This window comes from Suncus etruscus, chromosome X, assembly GCF_024139225.1.
Source record: "Suncus etruscus isolate mSunEtr1 chromosome X, mSunEtr1.pri.cur, whole genome shotgun sequence".
In the NCBI taxonomy this organism is placed as follows: domain Eukaryota; kingdom Metazoa; phylum Chordata; class Mammalia; order Eulipotyphla; family Soricidae; genus Suncus; species Suncus etruscus.
Genome location: NC_064868.1, coordinates 128,108,707 through 128,120,911, shown reverse-complemented (window position 1 = coordinate 128,120,911; position 12,205 = coordinate 128,108,707). Strand labels below are relative to the sequence as shown.

Here is a 12,205-nt window from a genome sequence, read left to right as displayed (position 1 = left end):
TATGACAAAATCTAATTCTGTAATACAGTTCTCTCCCTTCTCTCCCTTAGACCTCCGATAATGCAAGGGACAGAGGGCAGGAGCAGTGGAAATGACATCTGCGCTAGGTGCAAAGTATTCACGATTATTCGCTTACCTAATATTCACAATAAAAAATCGCATTAGTAAGAAAAAAATCCCAAAAAGTCGCATTAAACATTTGCATACCCCGAACAAAACTGCTCGGGGTATGCTAATGTTTAATGCGATTTTTTTCTTACTAATGCGATTTTTATTGCGAATGTTCGGTAAGCGAATAATCGCGAATACTGCAATATTTGAAGGCCAGCCGTGGGCCACAAAATGTTGTACGGAGGGCCACAAATGCCCCTTCGGGCCATGAGTTTGAGACTCCTGCCTTAAATAGTGGTCTTATAGTACTTTGCACCACCTTAGATATTATGATAAGTATGTGTTCAACTCATTTATTTCTTAAAGCAATATTAGGAGATAGGGCATGCAATATTGATAAAACTATAAGATGAATATCAGAGAAATTAAACGACTTACTCAAACTCATCTAGTGAGGCAGCCAGGGTTCCAGGCTATTTCATTTCAGTAGAAGTGTTACTTTATTATTATTCTTTTTATTTTACATCTAGATTTGGGGGCTACTCCCAGCTCTGTACTCATAGTGTTGCTTGGGGATAATGCAATGCTAGGAATTTAACCCAGAAGTTGTATGCAAATCATAGAATTCAGCCTTTTGGAGCCAACATTCTAGTTCTCATTTTTGCTACTTTACTAGTTTTCATCATCTCTTCAGAACATACAAAATCAGGAGATTTATTTCTACGTACTGGGCCATGCTGCTTATGGTGGCTCCTGGTGAGGGGGAGCTGAGTTGATGAGTATGAAGTGTAACAGAACAGGTCAAGTAAGGACTAAACCTCTCCCAGGGGTCCTCAAACTTTTTCAACAGGGGGCCAGTTCACTGTCCCTCAGACCATTGGAGGGTCTGACTCTAGTAAAAACAAAACTTATGAATGAATTCTTATGCACACTGCATATATCTTGTTTTGCAATGAAGAAACAAAACAGATACAAATACAATATGTGGCCTGCAGGCCATAGTTTGAGGACCACTGTGTCTAAACAATCAACAAAACCAAAGAGTCCACATTTCATCAGAAACAAGAAGTTTGTGCCTACTCAACAGCTTTGAAAGAGCACTTTCCAACTCTGCTAGTAAGTAGTCTTTGTTTTCTTCAGTGCTATACTGTGAGGTTTGTATTCTTTATTAGCTTGCCAGATCATTTTCTCTCTCGTTTTTTTATTATCAACTTTCATCTGAAACGTGTGCTGAAAAAGGAAAAAAATCAGTAAATACTACTGAAAGTGCAATATTTGATAATCACTGTGGAATGAACATTGATCCCAACCTTCTCCACAATAATGGACACAATGGGTACCCCGATGGTACACCTGCAGCACTTTCTAAAACTGGGGTTATTGAAAAACTACTAACCTCTGACTGATTTATTCAGTGTTCATAATGTCAATCTAGACTTTCCTTCCACTATTCATAGTATAACGTAGACCTGCAAGACTTAAAGTAGGAGATATATTGAAACCTGAGGGACTGACCAGGAAATCCACTGTGTTAAACTGGTGAAGATAAAAGTCAGAACTACTTCCCGAAGAACAAATTAATGGACAAGAAGTATTTTATCTGACTTACACTCCTGAAGATGTTGAACGGAACATTCAGCTGGAAACTGGAGATAAAATAAACTTTGTAATTGATAACAATAAACATACTGGTGCAGTAAGTGCTTGTACCATTATGCTGTTGAAAAAAAAAAAACAAGTCCACTGTCAGGGAGTAGTTTGTGCCATGAAGAAGGCTTTGGCTTTGTTAAAGAGGTGATGTTGTAAAAGATATTCTTTCACAATAGTAAATTGAAAGGTGTTTTAGAAGCCTTACAGCCTGGAGAAGATGTGGGATTCACAATCAAAGACAGATATGGTAAAGACGTTGCAACAGATGTCAGATTATTGCCTCAAGGAACAGTTTTTTGAAGATATCAGCATTGGGCATTTTGAAGAACTGTCACTAAAGTTATTTCAAAATTACCAGTAAAAATCAGAATGGCCTGTTGTCAGGACACATCATATACATACCTAAAGATCTTTCCTTTGGAGACAAAGATACAAAATCCAAGGTGACCTTGCTGGAAAGAGACCATGACAGTTTTGATATTTCAACAGAGCAATGTGAGAAATTAGAGCAAGCAACCAATATAGAAGTTCTATCAAATACGTTTCAGTTCACGAATGAAGGCAGAGAAATGAGTGTAAGCCATGAAAGATGGTTTTGGTTTCATCAAGTGTATAGATTGTGATGCTCATATGTTCTTCCACTTCAGTGAAATTCTGGATGAGAATCATCTCCATCTAACATATGAAATTGAGTTTATTGTGGTTCCTGATATGCACTCTGCTCAAAGAAATCATGCTATTAGAATAAAAAAAATCCCAAGAGCACAGTTTCATTCCATTCCCATTCAGATCATAGTTTTCTGGGCAATGTAGATAAAGCCATTTTTCTCATCCTAAAACCATTAGCAGAAATAAAGGCAAAGAAAAGGAAGCTGAAGATGGTATTATTGTATATAATGATTGTGGGGTGAAACTGACCATTGCTTTTCAAGTCAAGGATATGGATGGCTCTACTCCTCAAATATGAGATAAATTTGAATTTAGTGTCAGTGACAGATCTGGTCAGCAGACTGCAACTTGTGTGCGGCTTTTATGTTGTAACTCCAACTCCAAGAGACTCGGGTTACGCAGCAACTAAAAGATAATTTTGGATTCATTGAAACCACCAATCATGATAAGACCATCTTTTTCCATTACAGTGAATCTCTGGTGATGTTCATAGTCAGAAACTGGAAAACATGGTTGAATATAGCTTGTCCAAAGGCAAAGGCAACAAATTCAGCTCAGAAAAAGTGAACAAGACACAGTCAGTGAATGGCACTACTGAGGAAGCAGACCCCACCATATACTCTGGTAAAGTCATTCGCCCCTTCTAGAAAGTGGATCCATCAGACTGACTACCAAGGTATGGTTGAGACTGTGGAGGAAGAAGATATGAAAGGTGAACTCTATCCATTTGGCATAGTTGTAATAGCCAACAAAGGGGATTGCCTGCAGAAAGGGGAGAGTGCCAAGTTTCAGTTGTGTGTTCTGGGCCAAAAAGCACAGGCTCTGGTCTACAATATCACATACCTGCATAGGGACACAGTGGAGTGTGTGAATGATCAGTTTGGCTTCATTAACTACGAAGTAGGAGCTAGCAAGAACTCTTTTTTCAAGCAAAAGAAGTTCGGGATGGCATTGAGATACAAGCAGATGAAGTGAAATTCTTAGTTGATTCTTAATCAGCTCATTGGCAAGTGCAGTGCCAGTAATGTTTGGGAGTCTTCGGGGCCTCTAAAGCTGGTGAATGGGTTGAAAAACATCACCCTGGATGATGCCAGTGCTCCTCACCTAATGGTTCTTCGTCAGCCCAGGAGACCAGATAACTCAATGGGTTTGTTTGGGTGCAGAAAGAAAGATCTGTCAAGCTGCTGTCATTGACTAACCGCAATCACAAAGCACATCCTTAATCCACTATGATCAAGTTGGGGGGATTCTGGTGAAGGGTTCTGAATATCTCCCCTTTCATCCCTCTCAAAATCTAGAATACTTATTTTATTGAGCTTTTAAGCCAGTTTTAACAGCTTCCTCGTGTTATGTATTTTTTAAAAAACAAATAAATTTAAGAAAACTATTTAAAATTATGCACAGACGCAGCCTGGAAAACTTAAGGTGTCGCTTTTATTTGGTGCATGTAACGCCACTTGTAATTACAAAATTCACTTCGCCTGTGTAAATGAATATATAGACTGTTATTTTATTGGTCCTATAATATTCTGCACTTGATATTTAGTGTATATACGCTATCATCATTACTCTGGAAAAATGTTCTGCTTTAGCACTCCGTTGCATTCTCCTTTGCTTTCCTGTTCAACATTCTTTCATTCTGAAGACCATTTGAGGGAAGACTATATAAACTTGAAAAAATTACAAAAATTTGTGTACACAAACCAATTTCCTTAAGTTGATGGCCAAATGTTAAAAATGCTATTTTTCATCATTTAAAATTCTGTCACAGTCCACTTAATGATGTTCAATTAGATTTCAGTAAAATTCTTCTACAAAGCAGGGATTTGTTTTATTTTGCGGGGGGTGGATTTTTCTTTGTTTTGTTCCTGGGGTTGGCAAAGTGGGGTGTAATTTTACTGCAATGAGTTTGTATGGTGCAGGATTTCATGCAAATGAGGTGTGTCAGCACTGTGATAATTTAAAACATTTAAATAAACAAACAAACAATAAACGTTGAATGCAAAAACATGCTGCTTAGATCACCGCAGCTTCTAGAACCCAGTTTCTTTTACTAATTTCAAGACAAATAAAAAAATTAAAGAGTTGTGCCTGAAAAAATGAACATACAAAATAAGAGATAGACTTTCTTGATAATATTCAACTTTTTGTGGAACTGAGGAAAATCATAAACACAAACTTTGATATTGACTCTATATGGGAATCAGATATAGGGAACTAAATATAACAGTTGTATTAATCACAATACTCATGATAACACTAGCTTTATTTGAAAAGAATCTCTATTGATATAGGATTCACACACCCTAAAACACAAACCTTTAAAGTATTTTATTGTATTTATTGTTTTTGTTTGTTTTGTTTTGTTGTGGGGCCACATCCAGCAGCACTCAGGGGTTACTCCTGGCTCTGCACTCAGAAATCACTACTGGCAGACTCACAGAACCATATGGGATGCCAGGGATTGAATCCAGTTCTGGTCCGGGTTAACCATGTGCAAGGCAAACATCCTACCATTATACTATTGCTCTGGCCCTAAAAGTGTTTTTAAATAGTTTGAAGTATATTACCAGAGTTTTACAGTTCCTTTAAGAGAAAACTCATTCCTGTTTGGGGAGATCAATTCTTTCATATATGTAGCAGAAGTCAGATTGATAATTGCATATTACTTGACCCTCTTTATTCTCTAAAGTGAAATCCTGAAGTCTCCTGTAGAAGTCATTCAAATTAACATAGAGGAGACCTGAAACATGATCATTTAAGGGAGGAGTCTGCTATAATTAACCTTGCTCAGACCCTCCACAGAAAACATATGTGAAAACATAGAATAAACTTAAAAGTACATTGACAGGTGATTGGTAGTATACACTCAATAGAATACTACTTTGCCACTAAAAGGGAAAAATGATGCTTTATAGAACAAATTAATGGAACTTGAGATGATTATGCTAAGTCAGATAAAAAAGGAAGTGAAAGGTGGTTTAATTTATTTGTGAAACATGAACGATTGAAGCAAAAAAACTAGCCAAGATTAACAAAACTAACTCTTAGTAAAAATTCCAAATTTTGGATGATTCTCAAGGAAAACAAGAGAGGTTTTGAACCTGAGGGAGAGGGGTCCAAAGGGAGTTGTCAGATATGTGACCAAGACCAAATCTACTTACTTCCTTGTCTGTTGAAAGACAACAAGATAATATTAAGTACACAACATTAGAAAAAAATTAGACTTTCTTCATTTGTAACCTGTTTTGTTTTGCTTCCCTCTACTTGAAAATCTCGCATAGCTTGTTGTCTGTTAACTTGCAAATAGTAATTCCTAGTCAAAGCCATTTATCTAGCTTAAATGCTCTTTTTCCTTGAGGGGAAATAGTTGCTAGGATGTTTCTCAATATTTTTGGAACTTGTCCTCAGTTTCTAAAACTTCAGTGTTCTATAGGCCACAGCTCTTACTTCAAATGCACACTGACCTTTTCCTTTCAACTGAGCACCTTCTCCTTTCCTGTTGTATTGCATGGGCTTGGAGTTACTATCCAGTACTTTCCAATTCCGTCTTACTTGATTATGTCTCTGTTCCAAATTCATAGGAGTGATCATACTTAGAAACTCCACTAGTCAAAGCAAAAGGGAAAGAATTGGCTGGTTCCTAAAGAAGGGGACTCAGGGGTGTTGATGGACAACCAGCTGATTGTCTCAATTCTTATCTCTGCCTCACATAACCTCCTCAGAGCTACAAATGACTACTTTCATTGGAAAATATCCATAATAAAAATTACTTCTATTGCTTGAGAAGAAGCCGTATCCCAAGAGGCACTCTTGAAACCCAATTTTCTTAAAAATCGAAGTCAAAGGCTCCTAAGAACTGGGATGAAAACTTTAGTGTCTGTCTTTCTCCAAATTTTGTGTGACTGCCACCTAGTGGTATAAAGCTGATGTGGTGAAGGGTGGCAGTGGATGATAGGGTGGAGTCACGCCATTATCTTAGAAGTTCTAAAGGAGCATTTCTAGTGGTGTCCCCGGCACTCCTACTGCAGCTTTTACATTGTAATAGAAGTCACCTGAAGAATTAGTGCTTTTGTCTGATGCTTGTTCAATTGTACGCTGTTATTGAAATTGTGGTTAACAACTCACATACCATTTTCAGTTAAATAAAACAAGTGATCAGCAATACTTTCCTACATTGAAGTCACAAGGTTATATTTTTATTTTAATTATTTTTCAAGTTAATTTGTTATTTAAAATTACTTAAAAAGTACCGAAACGTTCATAGTTGAGTAACACAGTGTTTAAATAAAAATTATTAAAGAATAAAATTCCACACACTATTTATTTAGAAAAATATGGGGACAAAGGGATAGAAAAAGAGGAAGAGAGGAAGGGAGGAAGGAAGGAAGGAAGGGAGGAAGGAAGGAAGGAAGGTAGAGAGGGAGGGAGGGAGGAAGGAAGGAAGGAAGGAAGGAAGGAAGAGAGGGAGGGAGGGAAGGACTGAGGGAGGGAGGGAGAGGGGGAGGGAGGGAAGGAGGGAGGGAGGGAAGGAGTGAAGGAGGGAAGAAGGGAGGGAGGGAGTTTTATGCATCTCATCTTCCAGCTCACTGATTCTGTCCTCAGCCAACATTACTCTGTTGGAGAGGCTTTCCAGTGAGGTTTTATTTTGCTTTCCAAATTTTTAAGTCCTGTTATTTCAGTTTGTACTTTTCTCATTTCTACTTTCATATTCTCTTGATTCTTTTTTGTGGTTCATTCAGTTTGTTCCATGCTTTCTTTGAGTTCTTTGAGCATCTTTCATATTTTTTCTATAGTGTCCTTATCTGAGAGGCTAAATTGGTGGTTGGTACTTTTCATTTTAATTCTGTATGTACTGTGAAGGCTTGTGTTGTTTCTCCACTGTCATGGTTGAAATGTGGTGTGTTCTACATGCTGTTCTGGGGTTCAATGACATGGAAAAGTGTGCAGCTGCTCCACTCAACTCCCTGGATGTACTCCTCTGGCTCTGTCCTTCAGGATGGGGTCTACCAACCTGGGGGTTACATGCTTTTCAGGTGCCAATGACAGGGAAGCAGGATCTGTTCTTCAGGGCTGAATCTGTTCTCCTGGGGGGCGATTTGCTTTCTAGGAGTGGATGGCAGGGAAGCAGGATCCATCAGGAAAGACATTTTTAAAGAGATTATGGAGTTCTCCAGTTGATTGGAAAGTGTTGAGGTTACATTTAAAACAGAAAATGCAACTATAATTCCTAGTTTCTAGTGGATAGTATTAATGAGACCCTCCTTAAATTGAAAATCCATTTCATTCTTTTAAAAATTATGACCAGTGGATCATAAAACTAAGATTAACAAGCGGTGGCAGGAATTAAAGTTGGATTATATGTAACATGGAGTGTCTTGGGAACTTAAGTGGTCATGAAGGTGCAGTAACTGTATATCAGTATCATAAGTGTTAACATTTTGTAACCAGTTTATCTAAACTACAATAAAATAATTTTAAAATGATCAACAAATTTCTGTAGGAATATATTGTCTCTTTTATTATATTAATAAACTCATAATACTCTCTAATTTTTAGCTATCTCTTGAATGCCCAGTTTTTAAAATCAGGCTCGAAAATTGCTTTTTGTTTTCTCTCAGTTACTAGAGTTTAAGAATCTGCAGTTCTTCTCATTTTAAAAATTATTCTAATTGCACTTCTTATGGCTGTCACTCATATTATTGAATATTTTATATAATATGATGTATGCCTCATAGGCACCCATCAGCTAGGATTTATTCTTATTCCCATTTCATATATATAAAAACTGAGATTAATAGGAATGTGTAGTGGTCTTGATTTCTGGGTGGAAATGTATTCCCAGATTGATATATACTCCCATGACGATTGACCCCAAACTTCTTATTTACTTTTGTCACTCATTTTAGCAATTTTCTGAAAATAGGTGAACATCTTGACCTGAGGGATGAAATTGTGAATGTCCCTCTTCTGTGTTTCCTTTTTTCTTACTACCTCTATATTAAGTTATCCCCCTATAAAAATGTAGAGTTTCTTTTGAGTAACACTTTCTTGGTCTAATACAGGGACATGCCCAGAGTAGTACCCACACAATACTGAAAAGATATTTCTCAGTACCACTGCCTCCACACTAGGTCCACTGATGCCATGGAAACTACTATTTTTACACACACATCTAAAATCCCAAAGCAAAAAAGAAACAAATCTCAAACTCCAGAAATTTCATAGGAGTAACATATCCAGAAGTGAAAAAGGAAGAATTAGAAAGAGCAAGAAAGCTGACATCAGTGTGTGTACAAGGGATGGAGATGAGACATGCAATACTTAGGCTAGAAAGGGAGGTAGGACTTATTTACTTACTGTAACCTCCTATTCTGTTCCTACCCCACAATTACCCAACCAAAGTTCCCAACACATATCCTAAAATCTTTCTTCTTTGTCCATGGCCAGAATTTTTTTATTCATTTAACTTTCTGTCTATAATTTTATAACTTCTACATTCTTCTATTTTTTGAGATTCACTCAGAGGTACTCAAGAAGTAATCCTGGCTCTGCATTCAAGAATTACTGCTGGCAGTGCTCAGGATACCGTACTGGGATAGAACCTGTATTGGCCGCATGCAAGACAAAGCAAGTGCCCTACTTGCAGTACTAAGTGTCCAGCCCCTCTAAATTCACTTTGAGTGTAATAAAGAGCAATTCAGTCTCTAAAATGAAAAAGGTAGGGGATGGCTAAGTAGTTTAGTGGGTAGGGTGTGTGCCTTGCAAAACTGCCAATCTATGTTCAGTCCACAGCATCTAATATGGTGTATTCCATATGGATCCTCTGCCCCAAGCATCAGCATTATTTCTGAGTGCAGAGCCAGGAAAATACCTGAGCATTGCCATGTATGACCCACCCAAAACAACAGAAATTTAAAGTTTTTTAAGCAACTATTATTCAATTCATGAAATTTGCTTCAATTCCCTTGTCCTGAAGGGATTTAGATTTTGCCCATTGAGTGAGAAGGTTGATGGATTCTGGGCACAACTTCATTTGAGAAAAGTGAATGGAAAGGGCTGAATACATGAAGGGGGCCAGAGATATAGTACAGAGGGTAGGGGATTAAGCCACAAGTCTAATGTGGTTACCCCAAGACCACCAGGAGTAATTCCTGAATGCAGAGCCAGAGCAACCCCTGAGCACCACTGGGGTGTGCACACATATACACATACAGTAAAAAGAGTACATGATGAACCAAAGAGGAGATTGTCAAGTCTAAATCTTATCTTGGAAATTTTTCCTACAGCCTAGTTCTCATTTCATGTCCCATCCAGAAAAGTCAAAGGAAACTCCTACTTGCTCTTCACTCCTCTCCAACTTCCCTTGCCTCAAAGACCAAGTTTAAATAGGTACTAAGTAGTACTATAATATATATAATATATTATTATATATATAAAACTTGACTATGGTAGAGTTCAGAGGCTTGTAAGAACTGGCTTTGGAATCTGAGCATTGCATAGAATTATTTTTGTGTAAGAAAACAATACTGAAGTCTTACTTTTTGACTAATATTTTATTCCTAGATTAAAGGTTCCTTATACTTGGAGGCAATTCAAAACTCTTACATTAGCTTGAAACTATGCCTTAGGTTTCATGATTTATTTTGTGAAACTTCGATACACTGTGCTAATGCCTAATTATTCACAGAGGCCAATATTTAAGTATTGTAATATGTATGAGAGCTAATCTAAATATTATAATATGGTTGTATCTGCAAATGTTGATATCTTTTATCATCCACATTATGAAACTCTTAGCAAAAATCCTTCACAGATGTGAGAACCATGGCACAAATGTGGAACCATCTTGCCTTAAAGCCTATCAAATCTGTATGTAAATATAATATTTAACATTTACTTTAAAAGTAAACAAAAAAGTATTTTTGTTTTGTTTTGGTTTTAGGGCCACACCCGGTGATTCTCAGGGATTACTCCTGTCTCTGTGCTCAGAAATCGCTCCTGGCTCAGGGGATCGAACTATGGTCTGTCCTAGCTCAGCCACAGGCAAGGCAAACTCCCTACCGCTGCACCACAGCTCCAGTCCCTACATAGAAAGTATTTTTTACAGATAAAACAAGTGTCTTATATATGTATTTGTTAACTAGGTTTTATTTGTTTATTAGGATACAGAGATAATATTCTTAATGACTGACTAGATGTCCTGGACATTGAACTAAACCTTGTATGGCCTTATTCACCACTTGAAGACTCTCATAAATCTGTCCATTTATCAAATTTTATTGACTATATGAAAGTATTGGATACTGGTACTTGCCATTTCTAAGCTTTCCAGTTTGTTCAGAGACTATAAGAACATGTAACCCATTTATAACACACAGAGGCATGGGAAAGCTAAAGTGAGATGATTCCAGGTGTATTTTGTGGTTACTCAAGTGAATAACCTCACTTTAGATAAGGACTGTAGTCCCTTTTTGGATCAAGGATATGATAGTGTCTTGGTTTTGGAATGAAGAATGAGGCCATGGACCTTTTTACATACCTTACCACTCTTTTTCCATCTCTCATCATATCCTTTAGATGAGTGGCAGACTGTATATTAGTCATTCTGGTGTTGTTTCTGTAGGCTTTATACTTTATATATACCATGCACTGTAGAATATACAGTCCAAACGTTCTGAAGCATCTTCCACATCGAGAAACAAAAGCACCTTCCCATTTGTGACATGTACTAGAGCCAGAAGCTCAGAGGCAAGTAATTCTCTGCTCAGCACTGGCATTAAACCAGACGAATCACAATCTGCTGAGATAAATATACAGGATGAAAGAAATTCCAAAAATCAGCTAGCAGCAGCTCTCTCAGATGCTGAGTCAGAAAGTGACTCTGTAATATTGCCTCCCACCCCTCCCCACTGCAATCCAGCAGAGAGTGCCTTTGATTTGGCTGTTCAGCTTCCTCCCATCAGGAAGAAAATCAACTCACTATCTTATGTGGGAGTGAACATGGCTTCTTTGGGCTGATTAAAGGAAACCTGTTTACAGTATGGGCCAAATTCTGTTTTTTTTTTGTATTGAATTCCTTACTAACAGCAGTGAATGTGGACAGTGGACCCTTAAACACTTTCATACTGTTGCTAAAAAAATTGCTGAGCTCTTCCCAATATATGCATTGGAAAATGTGGTTCTCTAACAAAGCTAAAACCAAGCTCCACACATTTTAAGTCATTCTGGAAGGAGGATTTCATTTGTCTTAGGAACTTTAGATAGGGGAAGGGGATTATCCACACCCCTTCAGGAAGGTGAATTTACTCCATGCTGTTTTGGAACTGGTCTATTAGTTTGCAATGTGTGCTTGGGAGAAGATTGGCACAGGTATGTATTTTAAGTTTAGCTTTACAATAAAAATTTAGGCCACTTCAGAGTCATATGCAGACTTTTTGGCAAATTCATGGACTCTGTCCAACAATAGGTTAGAGTCAATGCAATACAGAAGTACCCGATAAATATGTTAATTTTTGAGTATGATAATGAAAACTGACAGGCATTCTTGCATCCTCTTAGTCAAAAAGAGGATGCAATGGGATTTCTGAGGTTTGTCAGAATGTTGCTTCGATTGAACATAAGACTTGTGTGAATGCTTTGGTGCACTATTATGTATAAAGGAAAGCTCAGAGGAAATTATATGGATTAAACTATCCTTCTAGAAGTGGTCGGCAACCTGCTGCCTGTGAGCCACACCTGGCTCTTTACACTTTTAATTTGGCTCTTCTGTGTG

General features: G+C 37.6%; 1 pseudogene; it reads left to right on the top strand.

The window, feature by feature from the left end:
• The first annotated feature begins 1,403 nt into the window (after positions 1–1,403).
• On the top strand, positions 1,404–3,628 carry LOC125999501 (cold shock domain-containing protein E1-like; annotated as a pseudogene).
• Positions 3,629–12,205: the final 8,577 nt, after the last annotated feature.